At 33.2% G+C, this 19,144-nt stretch overlaps 1 protein-coding gene and 1 long non-coding RNA gene across 3 annotated transcripts in view; one reads left to right on the top strand and one right to left on the bottom strand.

The window, feature by feature from the left end:
* LOC6048694 (dopamine D2-like receptor) overlaps positions 1-19,144 on the top strand; it is a 533,595-nt gene that overhangs the window by 267,428 nt on the left and 247,023 nt on the right. The window lies entirely within an intron of this gene.
* Positions 2,857-3,469, bottom strand: LOC119769534. The gene is made up of 2 exons (XR_005278409.1): positions 3,355-3,469; positions 2,857-3,287 (listed from the first exon to the last, which is right to left on the bottom strand). It is a non-coding gene; the product is annotated as an uncharacterized LOC119769534 (long non-coding RNA).

Below are 19,144 nucleotides of genomic sequence, written 5' to 3'. Positions count from 1 at the left end.
ATCAATTGCCAACTAGGCCGTCAATGACTGTGCCAGAAAATTATATAAATTTTGAAGCACAATTGATTTAGATTAAAATCTCCATCAGTGGCTTCAAAAAGACCACAACCGGCACATGCTGTTTCCTTTTGGTGCTGAAATTCGTTAAATTGAATTTAATACAGAATATTTTATAGTGATGATCAATTTTCTTCGAAAATGATCAACGGCTTCACCTTAACTCCATCCAATTTGCTGATTTTCACTATTCTGCTAAACTTTTGATAGAAACTTGCTTGCTTACTTCTTATTGAGCTATTTATCACTCGGTTTCAGTTGACAAAGTTTTTAATTAGCTGTTATTGAATGTCAAACTGCTGATATGGCAACATTAGAGGCACGCTGGAATCAGATTCTGTTCCTCTGTTAAAGAGAGTTTTTGGTCACCGAAAAAAAAAACATTTTGTTGTGCAGTACATTGTTATTCCACAAAAATTGAAAATATTTCAATCGATCCCAGACATGCTAAATATGATTTTAAACGCAGAAAAAAAGCATTTTTAATTCACAGAAAAAAAATTGTGGTAATATTCGTCAGGAAATGTTGACCGATTTTGTGTCAAAAAAAAAAAAGATTAATTTTACCCCAGAAAAAGAAGAAAATTCATCAGTTTTGCCTTCCTCACTGAGGTAAGGCTATAATCCTGCTCTAAAAATGAACTTTGTATAAAAACGTCGTAGACCCACCTTCATGTATACATATCGACTCAGAATCGAAAACTGAACAAATGTCTGTGTGTATGTGTGTGTGTATGTGTGTGTGTATGTGTGTGTGTATGTGTGTGTGTATGTGTGTGTGTATGTATGTATGTGACCAACAAACTAGCTCATGTTTCTCGGCACTGGCTGAACCGATTTGACCCGAACCTGTTGCATTCGACTTGGTTTAGGGTCCCATAGATCGAGTTTTATACAGATTGAAGTTTCGATAAGTAGTTCAAAAGTTATGTATAAAAATGTGTTTTCACTTATATCCGGATCTCACTTAAATGTATGTAAACTATGTCCGGATCCACCATCCAACCCATCGTTAGTTAGGTTATCAAAAGACCTTTCCAACGAGTCCAAAACATTGAAGATCTGGCAACCCTGTCTCGAGATATGGTCACTTAAGTGGTATTAATGTACTTTTTGAAAGCCGGATCTCACTTAAATGTATGTAAACTGAGTCCGGATCCACCATCCGACCCATAGTTGGTTAGGTTATCAAAAGAACTTTCCAACAAGTCCAAAACATTGAAGATCTGGCAACCCTGTCTTGAGATATGGCCCCATAAGTGATATTGATGTACTTTTTGGAAGCCGGATCTCACTTAAATGTATGTAAACTATGTCCGGATCCATTATCCGACACATCGTTGGTTGGGTTATCAAAAGACCTTTCCAATAAGTCCAAAAAATTGAAGATCTGGCAACCCTGTCTCGAGATATGGCCACTTAAGTGATATTGATGTACTTTTTGGAAGCCGGATCTCACATAAATGTATGTAAACTGAGTCCGGATCCACCATCCGACCCATCGTTGGTTAGGTTATTAAAAGAACTTTCCAACAAGTCCAAAACATTGAAGATCTGGCAACCCTGTCTCGAGATATGGCCACTTAAGTGATATTGATGTACTTTTTGGAAGCCGGATCTCACATAAATGTATGTAAACTGAGTCCGGATCCACCATCCGACCCATCGTTGGTTAGGTTATCAAAAGAACTTTCCAACAAGTCCAAAACATTGAAGATCTGGCAACCCTGTCTCGAGATATAGCCACTTAAGTGATTTTGATGTACTTTTTGGAAGCCGGATCTCACTTAAATGTATGTAAACTATGTCCGGATCCACCATCCGACCCATCGTTGGTTGGGTTATTAAAAGACCTTTCCAATAAGTCCAAAAAATTGAAGATCTGGCAACCCTGTCTCGAGATATGGCCACTTAAGTGATATTGATGTACTTTTTGGAAGCCGGATCTCACATAAATGTATGTAAACTGAGTCCGGATCCACCATCCGACCCATCGTTGGTTAGGTTATCAAAAGAACTTTCCAACAAGTCCAAAACATTGAAGATCTGGCAACCCTGTCTCGAGATATAGCCACTTAAGTGATTTTGATGTACTTTGTGGAAGCCGAATCTCACTTAAATGTATGTAAACTATGTCCGGACCCACCATCCGACCCACCTTTGGTTAGATTATCAAAAGACCTTTCCAACGAGCCTAAAACATTGAAGATCTGGCAACCCTGTCTCGAGATATGGCCACTTAAGTACTTTTTTATTCCGGATCAAAAAAATTGATGAAATTTGTGTACATATGTACACAAATTGTACGAAAAAATCGTGTAATATTCTGTCTTTTTGATGCACATAACTGGAGCGTCAAATAAGACATAAAATTACATCGGATTTGGAAATCACATGACCCAAACTGTCAACCGACTTGGTCGTGTAAAATTACATCAAACGCAATTCATAGGAAACCATTCCTATTGGAATTGCAAATTATTGGATTTTTGGATTAAATTAATTGGACATAGGAAAAACACCATATTTATATTGATTAATCTTAGTTTTATTAGCACTTTATGATTAAATTCGAATAAATACTGTTGCAAGAGTGTTTTGCCCAAGAACGGAAGGCTAACTTAGAACCATTTGCACTCGATTAGCACTTCCAATAGCTTGAATCAACTATGATCTGCCCCACCGAGGTGCAGATTAACGGATGTTCACCACTTTTCCTCCATCATCCACCTCCGGAATGCCCAGTAAAGCCAGGCCACTAAACAGATAACAGTCATCGCGTTCAGCACGTAGCTTAGCTAGCCGCAAACCCTCCAGCGTCGTCGTTCTCACGTCGTCGCAAACGTTCCCCCGCTGGCTGCAGCCGAGGCCCCAACCGACGAAAAACCTGCTTCAATCGATCGTTTCAAAATATGATGTAAGTCGTCCATTTGTTTGAGGCCTTCCTTTTCCCGTGTCACGGAACTCCTTATCTTGCCACCAGGCTCGACGACCACATCCAGCTTCGTCAGACCGACATCGCCTTGCAAACGAACCAGCTACACCGGAACAACACCGTTGGTACCCAAAGTGATCTCCATCGCGAAATGCCACCGACTGCACAAACTGACTGCCTCCCCGGGGCACAAACAACCGTGATCAGCACCTGGAACCGGCAGTCGTCCGTCGCTAGCAGGACCACGGATCGGATTTAGGGAGTTTGCCCGGAAGAGGGATGGAGATGTTTCTGGCTGGAAAGATTTGTTCGGAATTTAATTTAATTGGGCTCAAATTTTAAGAAATATTCTGTACACTTACCTTGGCAATCGATTTTATAAAGATTTTCAGCTCAAGAAGTGTCGAAAGCTGAGAAAATCGAATTTCTCTCGGGACAACTTATCCGCGTCAATTTTTCAATCGGAATCTATCATGGCTGACGTTTGCTGCACTGTGAAGTGAGAGGCACCAAAACAGCGTACAATTGGGTTAAATTTGAAATAAAATTAAATCATTGCACAGAATATTACACGACAAACGACGCTCCAATCATGTGCATCATATGTGATGTAATATCCAGTTAAAATTGATTTATTGTTACATTTTATAAGATTCAAATTTCTGCTTTAGTTAGAAAATGTGAATTTAGTCATTCTGCGTCAAATCAAACATAATATTACGTTTGATTTTAGGTTACATGACAAGTTTTTACGCCAAGTTTTGAATTACGTTTGATGTAATATCCATTATTTTTTAGTTGCAACCTTATCATATCAGCCATTGTTGGTAATGAGTGAGGAAGGCTCCAACCACATAGGTGGATTAAGTTAGTTTTTGATGAATATTCATCAGTTTCCTATTTTTACACATTTTTTGTAATAAAAAAGAGGTAATATTCAACCTACCAAATTTTCAACATTCCAAAATTCAACTTTTTTCTGTGTTGTTTTCAGTTGGTTAGACTTCTATTTCCTTGAAAATTTTGAATTTTTTTGAAAAAATATTGTTTTAGCCCCCTGATGTTTCGATCCGATTTTGAAGGGGTGGGGAAGGGGGCGACATAAACTTTGAAAAATATTTGCAACGGCCCAAATTATTTTGAAAAATGTTAAAATAATGAATACATGCCAAATTTGATTGCCATAAATACCAAAACTTGCGTAAAGTCGGATATATGCCAGTGATGTTGGGCCTCAAAAAATGACATTTTTGAAGAAGTAAAGGTTATCAGTTAAATCTCATTAAAAATTCAAAGCAAAGTGCTCCTGCTACATCTAACTAAGCTCATATTTGGGATTTGGGCTCAGTTAAAAAGTCATCTTGGTAACATACTACTGTTAAGGTCTATGAACATCACCCGGCAAGAAAAATCATCCGAGAAATTCTCCTCTTCTTGACATTTCGAGAAAGTACATACAAACTTGAAATAGCAGACCTTTTCCCAACCCCGATCCCACACCACTGTGGCCTCCCACGAAACCCTCAGTTGTGGCTCCTTTCCTACACCCCAAAAATCCTCTAAAATGGCAACGATCGCATGCTGGCAATGAAAAAGTGGAAAACTCCGATATAATGTGTTAAATTTATTCACTCTCGGCGTGCTCGCTATAGTGGTCCCCTCTGGCCTCCCCGGCGCAAGAACGTAAAGAATAAACCGGAAGTAACCGCAGAGCTTCATTTTGGGATGTTTTCTTTTATGTTTTGCACTGGATTGCGGACGTCTGTTCATGTTGGGTTGATCAGCTGATTGTAAATTGGTATGAAGGTTTGAGACACGAAAGTTAGAGGATTTTTAAAGATAATTTAGAAATTGCGCTTTTTAAAAAATATCTAAAAACTGTAAAATTCACAAAGATTCAATAAAGATGCTCACTTTAAAATTCGTGTGTTCATTTTCTGCAACTTATCTTTAATCTGGCGATAGAATCTAATGAGCGCTTTCAAGTACCTATTAAAAATTGAATTCAAATTCTAATAGCCTCCAATCACGCCAATGTCACCGCTGCACTGCAAAGCTGAATAATTCCAGCACGATTAGATATTGTAATGACCGGGTTTCAGTGCAGTTACAAGTCCCGACTTTAACTTTTTCTCTCCCTCCAAAGTCAAGTCCTTTTCGGTGTGCGGCAAAGGAAAAACTTTCCCCATTACGATCGGCCATTAGTGTTCAACAAGCTGCAGTGTTGCCAGTCGGTGCAGCAGACATTTTTTTCCCCAATATATTAATGCCATCACTCTTCATTTCCTGGCAGCTTTTGTCGAGTCGAGGACTCCCGGCTGGAAAACTTGGGTTCAACTTTCCTCCTGCAACGGAATGAAAAAAGTGGATCCAAGAGGAGCAATTATCACTGCCAGCAGGACCAGGGGATGTTCCCGGAAGGAAAATTCATGCCGGGAAAATGGCCCCTTTGGACGGGTTTCTTTGCAACACAGTTTAAAAAAGTTAAGAAAATGTAATAAAAAAATCTGTTTAAAATTTCTGAATTTAAAAACATTTAAAAAACAACACCCTACAATCTTTAAAAAGATGCAACAAAAGAATCGCCCTAGAAAGTGTCAAGACAGTTTGTGCGAAGAAAAAAAGAGCAAAACGTTCGAAGAAAAGCTCGCCAGGATTGATATAAATGGCAGGGAAATTAATTTTGATGATGAGGATGGGGTGAGAGTATAGCGTTCTTTTCCCTTCCTTGCAGCACAATTGAAAGGGAAATTTCGCTGCACTATGTTTCAATTTGATTGCTGACGTGATAAGGTTGCATTTGACTTTTTGAGCGCGTTTCGGACAGAAGTGAAAGTTATAATAAGGTTTATGTTGGAAATCGGTTTGCAGAATAGTTTTACTACAATTGAAGATGTTGAATATTTTGTCGCCGAAAGTATTCTTTACAAGGAGGCCCAAAAAGTACTGATTCATAACTGAAAACCTTGTAATTGGTTTTCCTTCTTTAAAAGAGATTTTTTTAAATGTACACACTTAGATTTTTCAACCGAATTCGGTAAAAATTACCGAATTTTCAACTGCTGAACAGTTCGGTAAACTGAAAATTACCGATTTGGTAAAAAAATTACGGAAATACGGTAATGAAGTTCATTATTTCAAAAACAACCAAAATTCGGTGTTCATTTTGACAGATGGTTTGCCGATCTAAATTTTACGGATTCTCAACTACCGAATTCGGTTAAAAATCTTAGTGTGTACAATCAATTGTCAATATTTTTTGGATATTTTTTTCAAATTCAAGTGAAACAGAACACTCCATATATTTCATAATGTATGATATTTGTGAAAAATAATTGTAAAAAATGCGATAATTTGTGAAATGATAATATTTTTGTAAATTGTGGATGATAACTCTCATTTTTCTGCTAAAAAAATACAGTTTAGCGGTGCTGAACATTGTAATTTCTAAAAAATTTCAAATTCAAAAGAATGCTTGACTTAAGAAACTAGAGCAATTCTCTCCCGAAACAAAAGTATTGTCAGTAATGTTGCCGCCGAGTCATGACTTTTTTCAAATAGAGCAACTCTCTACGAAATTGGCCGATTTCGACCATTTTTTGCCTTCCTCACTGAGGTAAGGCTATAATCCTGCTCGAAAAATGAACTTTTGAAATACAGCTCGTAGACCTATATTCATGTATACCTATCGACTCAGAATCGAAAACTGAACAAATGTCTGTGTGTGTGTATGTGGGTGTGTGTGTGTATGTGTGTGTGTGTGTGTGTATGTATGTATGTGTTCAAAATTCTTGCCAAGTTTTCTCAGCACTGGCTGGACCGATTTTGATCAAACCGGTTGCATTCGACTTGGTTTAGGGTCCCATACATCGCTATTGAATTGTTTGAAGTTTCGATAAGTAGTTCAAAAGTTATATATAAAAATGTGTTTTCACATTAATCCGGATCTCACTTATATGCATGAAAACTATGTCCGGATCCATCATCCAACCCATCGTTGGTTATGTTATCAAAAGACCTTTCCAACGAGTCCAAAACATTGAAGATCTGGCAACCCTGTCTCGAGTTACGACCACTTAAGTGATATTTATGTACTTTTTTGAAGCTGCATCTCACTTAAATGTATGCAAACGAAGTCCGGATCCATCATCCGACCCATCGTTGGTTAGGTAATCGAGAGACCTTTCCAACGAATCCAAAACATCGAAGATCTGGCAACCCTGTCTCGAGATATGTCCTCTTAAGTGGTATTGATGCACTTTTTTGAAGCCGGATCCCACTTAAATGTATGGAAACTATGTCCGGATCCACCATCCGACGCATCGTTGGTTAGGTAATCGAAAAACCTTTCCAACGAATACAAAACACTGAAGATCTGGCAACCCTGTCTCGAGATATGGCCACTTAAGTAATATTGATGCACTTTTTGGAAGCCGGATCTCACTTAAATGTATGTAAACTATGTCCAGATTCACCATCCGACCCATCGTTAGTTAGGTAATCAAAAAACCTTTCCAACGAGTCCAAAACATTGAAGATCTGGCAACCTTGTCTCGAGTTATGATTACTTAAGTTATATGTTTGTACGTTTTTTTCTGGATTCAAAAAATAGCTGAAATATGTGTCCAAACCACTCATATTACCCATTGTTGGTAAAAAAAGAGGAAGGCATCAACCACATAGGTGGATTAAGTTAGTTTTTTTTGTATTTTTTGATTTACTTAAACTTTGTGGGGGCCTTCCCTATGACCAAATAAGCTATTTTGCGTCATTAGTTCACCCATACAAGTCTCCATACAATTTTGGCTGCTGTCCATACAAAAATGGTATGTAAATATTCAAACAGCTGTAACTTTTGAGTGAATTTTCTGATCAATTTGGTGTTTTTGGCAAAGATGTTGGTATTGTTGAGGACTTTCGAGCAAAAAATAGGTACACGAAAAAAAAGCTGATTTTTTTTCAACTTTTTTTCACTAAAACTCAATTTCCCAAAATACATATTTTTTGATTTTCGAGATTTTTTGATTTGTTTTAGGGGACAAAAATCCGCAACTTTTGAGCCATAGACAAACATGGTCCAAAAATCTGCCGCCGAGTTATGAATTATTGAAAAAACAGTGATTTTTGGAAAAAAAATCGAAGTTTCACGCAAAAACAAGTTTGACATTATTTTTCAATGCAAAATTGAATAAGCAATCGAAAAGTACTGTACAGATTTTTTGATGAAGGGCTTCGTTTCAAAATTAAGCCACCGAAAGTTTGATTTAATCGAAAATTTGCAATTTTTCAATTTTAAAAAATAGTGACCATGAGTGACCATTTCTAAAAATATTTGTTTCGAAAAGTTCAGAAAATTTGCTATAAAATTGTCTAAGAAACATTGAAGATAAGACCTCGGGTTGCTGAGATAGAGCCGCTTTAAGAAAAAGAAATACGAAAATTGAAGTTTTCTTAATCTCACCAAAATAACCCACCATTTTCTAATGACCATGTCTCAGCAAATAATGGTCCGATTTTCAATGTTAATACATGCAACATTCGTGAAATTTTCCGATCTTTTCGAAAAAATATTTTGAGTTTTTTTAATCCAGACTAAAATTTTAAAAGGGCGAAACATTGAATATAACGCCCATTTAAAATGATAGTCTTGATTTAAAAAAAAAATCAAAATATTGTTTTCGAAAAGATTGGAAAATTTCACGAATGTTGCATGTATTAACATTGAAAATCGGACCATTATTTGCTTAGACATGGTCATTAGAAAATGTTGGGTTGTTTTGGTGAGATTAAGAAAACTTCAATTTTCGTGTTTCTTTTTCTTAAAAGCGGCTCTATCTCAGCAACCCGAGGTCCAATCTTCAATGTCTCTTAGGCAATTTTATAGCAAATATTTCGCTAAAATCAAACTTTTGGTGGCTATATCTTGAAAACGGAGCCCTTTTTCAAAAAATCTGTAGAGTACTTTTCGATTGCAAATTCAATTTTGCATTAAAAAGTAATGTCAAACTTGTTTTTGAATGAAACTTAAATTTTTTCCAAAAATCACTATTTTTTCAAAAATTCATAACTCGGCGGCAGATTTTTTGACCATGTTTCTCTATGGCTCAAAAGTTGCGGATTTTTGTCCCCTAAAACATATCAAAAAATCTCGAAAATCAAAAAAATACTTATTTTGGGAAATTGAGTTTTAGTGAAAAAAAAGTTGATAAAAAAATTTGCAATTTTTTTTTCGTGTACCTATTTTTTGCTCAAAAGTCCTCAACAATACCAACAACTTTGCCGAAGACACCAAATTGATCAGAAAATTCACTCAAAAGTTACAGCTGTTTGAATATTTACATACCATTTTTGTATGGACAGCAGCCAAAATTGTATGGAGACTTGTATGGGTGAACCAATCACACAAAATAGTTTATTTGGTCATAGGGAAGGCCCCCACAAAGTTTGAGCCAAATCAAAAAATACAAATAAAATCCATTTCCGGTTTTGGTAGAGAATTGCTCAATAGTGCTTTTTGAAAAAATCGAAATTTCATCCAAAAAATTTTTTGACATAATTTATTAATGTAAAATTAAATTTGCATTTGAAAAGCACTTATGAGATTTTTCGATAAAGGGCCCGGTTTACAAGATATTGCCACCGAAAGTAAGATTTCAGCGAACTATTTGCAGATTTTCATATTCAAAAATAAAGAAGAAATAAGAAAATTTTGCATAACATTTTCTAAGAGACATTAAAGATTGGACCTAGGGTGTGAGAAATAGCGGCTTAAAGAAAAAGAAACAGGAAAATTGATGTTTTCTAAGCCATACCCAAACAACCCTCCAATTTCTAATGTCGATATTTCAGCAACTAATGGTCCTATTTTCAATGTGAAAAAATGAAACATTCTTAAAATTGTCCTTTTTGATCTCTCGTAAAAAAATATTAAAAAAATTAATCAAGACTAGCATTTCAAAAAGGCTTAATATTGATTGTTGGGCCCTTTTGAAATGTTAGTCTTGATTAAAAAATATATACATTAAGAAAAAAACGAATCATAGAGAAACTAAAAAGTAACTTTTCCAAAACTTTCTTTTTCATAAAATCATGATAACTCGTTATGGTTAAAAGCAAACCCCTTATGTATATATTTCTTTTTTTTTGTAATAGTCTGCTCTTCAATTTTGTAGCTTATTGTTACACTCTAGAAAAAAACCATACAAAGTTGGAAAATTTAAATGAATATGAATAAAATGCTCATTAAATACACTATTACAAAATATGTTAATGTTACATCCGAGAATGAGATTCTTTATGACAAAAAAATGTGTAATTTTTCATCTTAAAATGAGTAAATTAATCAATTTCTAATTATAATGCCACTTTTTCTGGTTTAAACCTTCCAATTTTACACTTTCCAAATTTGTTCATTTTAAATTGATGTTGATGTTGCTCAATCTGAAAACATTACAAAAGGGTGACATTTTTGGAAAACTTTTTTAGGTTTTTTGTTTCAATTTTAGAAATTTATTAAAATTTTATTGTGAAATAAAAAAAATGTTTCTTCTTTTAATTTTATTGTTACTATCTAAATACGCATTTTTCCTATTTGAGAATTTTCAATAAAACTTATATTATTTTAAGGCTAAGTGAACAAAAAGTTGTTTGTTTGAAAAGAAAGCATTAAAAATTGACTTTTTCATTACAATATAAAATTTTGTTGCTTTCTAAACCAATTTTGTAGTTTAATTCATTGATTCTCCAAATTTACTTAAAACAAATTTGTACTGAAAATGTCTTTAAATCTTATGATATTTTTGATTAATGTTACACTTAAAACATGTACACAAGGGCGAATAGAAGAATAAATCGATTTCTAAGGCAAAAATAAGTAACCGTGAAAATTCTAGCGAAATTAAATAAGGGTTAAGGGTCACTTTGTATCATTGATGTTGGTGAAAAAAAATCTTTTCATGCAAAAACGTTTTCTTCAAATCGTTTATAACTCACCAGAGTTAACTCGGATCGTTTTGCTATCTTCAACAAAGTTGTTTGTCATAAAATTTCACATAAGAATCTCAAACTTAACAATGATCTGACACATTAAAAGCCACCTTTTGTCAGAATTTGAAAATGTTCGCATTTCTCCATGCTTTTTTTTTCTTGAAGTTTCCCATACAAACTTCAATGATAAAAAGCGATCTTATACCTTAACCGATTTGGCTTCCCATACCCTTCTGTTTGTAATTTATTCGTAGTTTTAGTTTCGCGGAAATTTGTTTTAACCAGTCACTGGTATTCCGGCAATAAAGTCACCACAGTGTATGGTGCCATTGGTACATGTATTATACTACGGAATTTCAAAATTTCAATCGCGTGACCTAAAATTCCACTCATTCATTTAAAATCAAACACTTTAATTTTAAAATTCTCAACTCCAGTCACAAAGTAGTACAGCCTAGCATTAATGATTCATGGTAGGGATCAAGATACACCCAACCAATTTGCAGTACCACAATGCTGTTGGTTCTCCTCTTTTGCTTTAGATTTTGTGGACTCACGATTCAACGTTACTTCCAGTGTTGTGAAATGTTTGTCTAAAAAAACTTTTCAAAGCTGTAAATTAATAAAACAAAGATGTTTTAAATATCGATTGTCAAGAACTGTTTAAACTTTAGATTATTTTTTTTTTAAATTTTCCTCATCCCAGCCACACACCAGCATCATTATACGCTTGCTAATTACAGGCCGATCCACGGTTGCTGTGCCACCATGAATTTCAAAATCCTTACCAAAAGGCATCTTCCACTCTACCCCCACCACTTCTAGTGGGTGGGGGAGAAAGCTGTGGTACCATGGTGCCTTTCCAGACTCCACCCCCGCCCCCTCTTTTCACCGGAAAACGCTCAAAGTAGAATTGGTCTTATCGCGCCTTCAGCAGACATTCCGCCAGCCGCCAGGCACAGCCAAACAACAACAGAATTATTCATAACTTGCCAAAGTGCGCTTTGCGATGAGGGGGGATCTTTTGGGGGTGTGTGGAAGTTCTAGAAAATGGAGTTATTCTGGTGGTTTGAAGAGGGGGAAATTGATTTTGGTGCGAAATAATCGTAGAGAAACATACTAACTTCAAGCTAGTCAAATCAAAATTTAAAAAATAATAAATTGAAAACAAAAAAGCAAATTAAAGTGGCATGAAACGAGAAAAAAAGCTTCAACCACAAAGCATGATTAAAACACATTGAGCAGCGCTAATTACCTTCAAAAGTCATTTCCTCCCACTTGATCAACCAATTAAAACATGTCCGTGAAAGCTCATTAAAATTTTAATGCAACCTCATTACACTGTAACTAGTTGTTGCGCAACAGAGGGTGCACAAAAAAAAATATCACAAAAGCAGTATAATTAATCGAAAATCGCTCTGTGAAAGCTGTTTCATGCCGACAGTTGGCCTTTTCACATAAAGTTCCGTTCTGAAAAATCGTAAAATTGGCAACAATGAAATGAGGCTGGTGCCTTTCCCGAAAAAATAAATGCTGCAATCAATTATTTTAATAGCCTTTTGCTACATTTTCCCTGTGGCTTTTTTGAAAACAATCTTTCTCCCCCTCTCGACGTAAAAATTGGCAAAAGTCATCGACGAAGTGTGTGGAGGGCGCAACAAAAAATAAAAGTGTCCTGAAAATAAATTGTGTATTTAAATTTATCGAATCCCTTTCCCAACTTGCACTACTGTCCAGCGAGTTTGTGTGTGTGTGTGTGTGGTTTCGGTAAATTAATCGAAACAGTTATTTCAGCGCTCAATTTAAGTTGCAGCGAGAGAGGGGCAAAAATATGGATCGCAAAACTAAATCTGGGCCAACGGAAACAAAAAGCGTATTTGCATTTTTAAAACGGGTGATTTAAGTGAAATATGGTTGGTGGAGATTGAATTTTTTGCTGTTTTTGAATATTTAATTTTAATGACTTTTAAAATTATAATGATACCTTCGTGTTCCTTTAAAAGAGCAATGAAAACTTAGGTAAAATAACCAAAACTTTAATTATATGGATGTTGTAGATTAAAAAAACATAAAATAAGGCTTCATTTTTTAACGCTTTTAAGACGATCATACTTATTCATTAAAATAAATTTAATCGGAAGGCTTCAGTAAAAAATTTATAAAATCTTAAAATCTTCAAATCTTCAAATCTTCAAATCTTCAAATCTTCAAATCTTCAAATCTTCAAATCTTCAAATCTTCAAATCTTCAAATCTTCAAATCTTCAAATCTTCAAATCTTCAAATCTTCAAATCTTTAAATCATCAAATCTTTAAGTCTACAAATCTTCATTTTTTCTAAGGTTTTTTTTGTTAAAATACTTAAAACTTCATAAAATACAGTTTTATTTTTGGAAATATTTTAATTTTAAGAATGCGTATGGAGACGAAATTTTGAATTTATTTTCATTTCATTTTTTTTTGCAGACAACTTAAATTGTCTTAAAATAAAGTTTTTTTTATTCACAAATTTTCAAAATTGTCCATATTGCTATGTTGTAAGGGGCATCGAAGAAAAAATATAATATGCAATACAAAATTTCGTGAAAATCTTATTATTTTCCAAAATATAACCTAAATGAAGTTAAAAGCATACAAATTTTCGCCTCAAATATTATGAAAATTTGACTATTTTCAAGAAAAATACGATATTTTGTGAAAATTTTAGTATTAAAAAAAACTTTAATATTGTAAAAGAGTATACAAAATCTCACTTCGTTTTATATCCTTATTGCAAATTATAAAAAATTTAGTATTTTCGTTAAAAAATATAGAATTTTCACAAAATTTTATTTTTTCACAAAAAATTCACCTGTAAAGTGAAAATGCAAGCGAAATTTCACTTCGTTTTATACTAATATTAAAAATGATGAAAATCTGAGTTCATAAAAACGGTTATTTGTGAAAATGTTTCAATTAAACACTTAAATTCCCAAGCGCGAGAGAAAGGGGGAGTTTCTATATAAATTTTCCTTTTTTGTCGAGCTGGGGAGTTAAGGTGTTAATAATAAAAGCTAATAAAAGTAAAAACGCATACAACATTTTGATTCTTTTTTTTTCAAATTTTGAAAATTTTTTTTTTTTAGAAAAATAAGGTGCTTTGTGAAAATTTTTGGTTGTCAACAAAACAACAGTATTAAAGTAAAAAAGCATACAAAATTTCGCTTTGTTTGTGCCCATATTGAAATTTTTGAAAATTTGAGTTTTTTCAAAAAAAAAATTGTGGCTATTTGAAAAAAAAATTAGGATTAAAAATAACTATGAAAATGTGAAAAAGCATTCACATTGTTGCTATGTTCTTATATTGCAAATTTTGAAAATGTGAGTATTTTGCAAAAAAAAAACACTATTGTAGTGAAAATTCATTCAAAATGGGTATGTTGAAAATTTTACAAATTTCGGTATTTTTGATAAGAAAACGATTTTTGCGTTAATTTTAATTTTTAACAAAAACATAACTGTTATAAAAGGATAAATCATACAAAATTTTGCATTGCTTGATAACTTTACGGCAAATTTTAAAAAATTAGTATTTTCGAAAAACTACGGTAATTTGAGAAAATTTCAGAATTAAAAAAAAACTCTAAAAAAGTGGAAAAGAGAACACATTTTTGCTGTGTATTGAAAATTTTGAAAATTTGAGTATTTTCGGAAAAAATACTTTATTTTTAGAATATTAATGTTTAAAGAAAAAAAATTGTAAAATTGCACACATAATTTTGCTATATTTGATCTTCTTATTGCAAATTTTGAAAATTTCAGTAATTTCGAAATAAATAATTTTAAAAACGTCAATAAAGTGAAGAAGCATACACATTTTTGCTGTGTACACATATTACAAATTTTGAAAATGTAAATATTTTCGAAAAAATACTGTATTTTCAGAAAACTAATGTTTTTAGCTAAAATAATCTAATGTAGTGAAATTGAATACAAAATTTCGCTTTGCTTGATACCCGTATTGAAAATTATGCAATTTTCAGTTCTTTTGAAAAAATATGTTTTTTGTGAAGTTTTCAGCAAAAACAAAAAAAAAATTGTAATAAAGTGGAAAAGCTTACAAAAATTTGCATTAGCACATAAGCACCCGTATTGCTATTGTAAAAAATTTAAGAACTTTCGAAAAAATACGAAATTTTGTAAAAAATTAAGTTTTTTTGCATAAAAATCTTATAACGTGAAAAAAAATATTTTGAAACCTTCAAAACAAATAAGTGAAAGCATTTCAAATTTCACTTTAAATGGTTTAGTTAATTCGATTTTATTCCAATTATCAAAATAACGATAACGATAATCATTATCGTTATCGTTGAACGAATATTATCGACATTTATTTTATCCATTAACAACCTTGCCGTTTGCTATCATTTACAAGAACTTGAAAAAAAAAAAATACCGCATCAAATTGTTCAACAAGGATATTCAAATTGTTCTAATCAGTTCAGTCCAATAAATCACGGATCAATCATCGCTACTTCTGGGGCTTTAAAGTTCGTATGTTAACCATCTTTTAGGTGAAGTATCACTTATATTGAATAGCACTTCTGGAGTTTTTTTTTTTTGAAAAGGTCCAATAAACCAAATTTTCAGTTTATGCTTTTTGGGTGTTTTTTTGACATTTGAAAAAAAATAGACAAGAAAAAATGAAGAAAAAGGCAATTTGCTAGAAACATTACATTAAAATAGAGTTAAAACAAACAAAATTAAATTTATTCTTATAATTTTTCAATTTATATAACTTTGTGATAAAATCATTTGATGACTTCTATAATTTTACAAAGAATGAAACAATCGAACTCATAGCTTTCACGGCGTATTTTTAACAACTTGTAAAAGGAGGTTATATTAAAAAAAATTACAGCTAAGCAAAATTTATAACTTTAAAAAAAATCATGTCACTGACGGCTGGCTTTACGTTAAAGTCACCTTAATTTAATTCTCTTACTTTCCTGCCACTACGTCCATCAAACGTGATGTGTCCATCCAATATTTCACACGTCAAGCCAAGCCAATCGTGTCACCAAGTTTATCTCACCACGTTTCCCTTCTTCTTTTTTCTTCTCTTCTTTTCCAGGTAAGTGCCATCAGTCCTTAAGGAAATACCCCGTAATAACTTCATCACCTTCAGTCGAGGTCGGTCTGAGGCACCAAAAGGTATTCAATTTAACACATTTATCACCACCAACTCCCTTAAATTTACCACCCCTCCCCTACTTGAAGTAAAGAAGCCATCATTTCCGCCAGAGACAAAAGCACTCGTCAAATTTCACTTTCCCGCAATCCATCTCTTTCTGTCCTTCCGTTTGGGAGAGCTTTCCCGTTGAAGTGCCGTATAAAAAATTTCATTTTCACATATGAGGCAAGAAAGCCCAACCAACCGGAAAGTGACGACTACGGCGACGTCCTTTCAACTGTCGCCACAACCAACATACGTCTTGTGTCTGTGGGTTCTGTCAAAAAGTGAAAAAAAATTGAAGAAAAAGAAAAAAAGCTCGCGGAATGAAATCATATTTCTGTCTTTTATTTCCCGTGATGGAAAATGAAACGGGATTCGTTTCAACTTTATCTGTCGCTTCTTTTTTTTGCTTCGTTATTTTTGATCGACCCCACTCTTTCCACTGGGTTTGAAGAATGTGACACGAATGGCTTTTGGGGAGCGAATAAAATAGGACAGAAAAGTCCATACTAAGAAAACATGATGAAAAGTGGAGAGCTTTCATCTTCTTTTGAGAATTGCTCGTCTACTTTCTTCAAAACTGAAAAATGATGAGAACACAAAATGTCTGCTGCCCATCAGTGGCACTTTTCACTCATTTGAGGTTTTCTTCCTTTATTTTCGGAAGATAGAATTGGGTCAAGATTTCTCTGCTTCCTTTCAAGATTGGTGGAATTATTTCGTGTTTCAATTATTTGAAAGAAAAAAAAAAACGCGGAGTGGCTTCCCTTGATATGTTATTTCTTCACTTAACACATTCACACAGACTGTAAAATTTAGTGGAAATTAGACTTTTCAAACAAAAAAAGTAGAAGTTATGGAGCATTAGTGGCTTATTTCAAATTAACAAGGCAACTACTGCCTTGACGGAAAATAAGGGTGGTTTAAGATTGGGGATTTTCAAAGAATCTGACTTTCTCTTCTGGAAAGTTGTTGGACTTGAAAATCCATTTTATCAAAAGCATTAGAACAAACTTGAACAAGCCTACAAAAATTGATATTTGATCCTTCTATTCAGTGTTCGATTTAAGGAAAAAAAAAATGCTTGGAGCACTTTTAGTGCTTTGAGAACATAGATTTAACAATAAACGAATATTTTTCACATATTTTTTTATCAATTAAAGCAATATAAGAGCAATTCTCTGAGTTTCCGGTCATTCGATTTTGTTTTGGTTTTTTTTTATCCGGCTGAATAATCTGTATCTTTTGGAGAAATTTTTTGATCGATTTTATGTCTTCGACAAAGTTTGGAGATCCATACTAAGGACTACACTTTAGAAAAAAAATATTTTTTTTGAATCAATTCTGATTTAAAAAAAAAACGAAATACTGATCGCAAAAAAAAAAATAATTGTAAAACCGAATTGGCAATCAAAAAGTTTTTAAGTGAAATTTTGATAAAGTGCAGTGTTTTCAAGTTTTAGCCATTTTTAGGTTAGTTTTTTAAAATAGTCGCAGTTATTTTTTTTTTAATTAGTGTTTTTAAATTTTTCAGCGATGATCATGATCATTTTTTTGTTTTTTAAACACTTAAAATAAAAAAATAGCAATCAAAATAATCCTACCACACCAGTTTAAAACGAATTGAGGTATAAAATTTCTTGAAATCAAAAATAATAAAAAATTTCAATACTTCGTTAGATCTTAGAAACATAGTTAAACAATAAAATTAAATTGATTTAATTTTTCAAAAAAAAATAAAAGTAAATAGAGTTTTAGAGAAAAATATTGCATGTCAAACTCCAGCATTTCTAGAAATGCTTTATCCTTTAATGTAAAATGTAAACTCCAAAACAAAAAAAAAAAAATTGCAATGTTTATGTTTTTTAATCTATAGCACTTAAAAAAGAAACATTTTAAAACCACTTTCACTAAAGCTCCAAGTCCATTTAGTTTCAATGACGTTCAAATTAATTGAGGCATCTAGCCCAAATTCAAACACTCCTTAAAGAGCTCAATATTGCATGTTAACTGACACATTTCCACCGCACTTTCAAGCCCAATAACAAAAATCTCTCATCCATCCGAAAAGACATAAATTATTTACGCCAAATTCGGTTGGATCATTTTTGTTTTCCTCAGTAGCTCTTCACGAAGAAGTGCCAATGCTATCTTTCCAATCGTTGTCGAATCGAAACCAATCGATGCTTTCTTTCTCGTTTTCGTGAATGATGAGTTTTATTGCTTCCTTTTTGAGATATGGTGAGGTTTGGTTTCTGTTGAAAATTAAATGAAGTTTAATTTCTACACTGCAACATAATTCAATCAGTAATTTCATAACCATTTTGCACGATTCATTTTCATTAATTACAATTCTGATATAATTTAACGTTTTATTACTAATCCTTATTTTATGTTTCAATGATTCGTTTTCAATCTTAATTTTGGTCAGAACAAATCAATATTGCTTAATGAAAACATCTTATTGCAATTTCCTTTCCTTTGATTTCCAATCGAAATTCGAGATGGTGACAGAAGGGAGGTTTCTACAAAGTTCAGAGAAACATCCTTGAAGTGGGTGCTAGCTGCTGCAATTTGTTCCAACTCACTACCATCACACAGTTTCGAACTCATACGGGTGTCACACATAGAATGTAATCACATTTCGATGAGGGCGCTGTGTAGAAAAAAACAAATCAACAAAAAACAAAAAACAAAAAAAAAAACAAAAAACAAAAAACAAAAAACAAAAACAAAAAACAAAAAACAAAAAACTAAAAACAAAAAACAAAAAACAAAAAACAAAAAACAAAAAACAAAAAACAAAAAACAAAAAACAAAAAACAAAAAACAAAAAACAAAAAACAAAAAACAAAAAACAAAAAGGGTAATTCTCCGCCAACTCACACATCAGTTGCCCCGACCCCTCTTCGATTTGCGTGAAACTTTGTCCTAAGGGGTAACTTTTGTCCC

This window comes from Culex quinquefasciatus, chromosome 3 (assembly GCF_015732765.1).
Source record: "Culex quinquefasciatus strain JHB chromosome 3, VPISU_Cqui_1.0_pri_paternal, whole genome shotgun sequence".
NCBI lineage: Eukaryota > Metazoa > Arthropoda > Insecta > Diptera > Culicidae > Culex > Culex quinquefasciatus.
This window is presented reverse-complemented; position numbering and strand designations above follow the sequence as displayed.